Raw genomic sequence first — 1,111 nt, forward strand, 5'->3', positions numbered from 1 at the left:
AAGTTTATTTAGTTGATATGGATGAAGAAGATAAAATATTTTTAAGCTCCTCGGAAGTCTTTATCTAAGCATTCTCCTCTGCCGAAATTGCTTCAATTGGCATTGTTTGTTTTCATTTCACCAAGGAACTAGAAAGGACAAAAGAAGACTAATCTTTTCTGATATATGTATTTTTCATAAAAATACATCGTTTTTTCACTTACATAAATGAAGTATCCTTCTACGTTAACTATTAACGGATTGAAAATTAATCACAGCACGATGGATAAAAATATTGTTTTTCATTATTATAATGATGATATTCACATATTAATTAAATTATTATTTTCTTAATTATAATTATGATATTTACATAAGTACTTAACGTGGATAATATTAAGAACGAATTTGCTCTGATATCAACTTGTCAGAAGATCATTACCTTCTCTCGAGAAACATAATCTAATAAAATACGCAACACCCAAGCTTGTAAGTGTTTTATGATCCCCGCTTGCCCCATGAAAATTTGAAGCACCCCAATCTGAAGAATTGGGCATCAAAACCTGAGTTAACCAGAAAACAAGAATACCAAGTATGCCAAAGAAGCGGGGAATGGAAAAACCAAAAAGGAGCAGAAATTTTTAATTATTATGAAATGATAAAATGTTCTGTACATATAGAACTAAAGAGAAAACTATAGCCTTGAACTCAGTTTTAATCCTAAAAACAGTTAAAATTCCCCTGGAACAATACATTTATCACCCCCTAGACTTTTCACATACAAAAAAATAACAGCTTGTATCACTCAGCATCTGCTTACCAACTCACTAAAAATATGGCCAACCAACCGCAAACCAATTCAGCACCCTACACGGAAAAATGCAGCAGATGGGACTCTTTACACAAGCAAAAGGCCTCTTTGCCTAGGAATCTCAATTTAACATATAATTACAAACTTCTAAGGGTGTCCACTCGATCAATGACATCCAAAGCCTTAATGCGGTCGATATCAAAGTCGATGAAAGGAACTGAAGATGGCCTCCGAATGGGGAAGGGATCTTTCTTAGTTTCACTTGTTGGAGAGTGGCTACTGCTTTTGCTCAACCTATGGTGCTTGCTTAATCTAGTTTTT

Source organism: Theobroma umbraticum, unplaced genomic scaffold, assembly GCF_002168275.2.
Source record: "Theobroma umbraticum cultivar Fairchild unplaced genomic scaffold, ASM216827v3 scaffold_302.0, whole genome shotgun sequence".
In the NCBI taxonomy this organism is placed as follows: domain Eukaryota; kingdom Viridiplantae; phylum Streptophyta; class Magnoliopsida; order Malvales; family Malvaceae; genus Theobroma; species Theobroma umbraticum.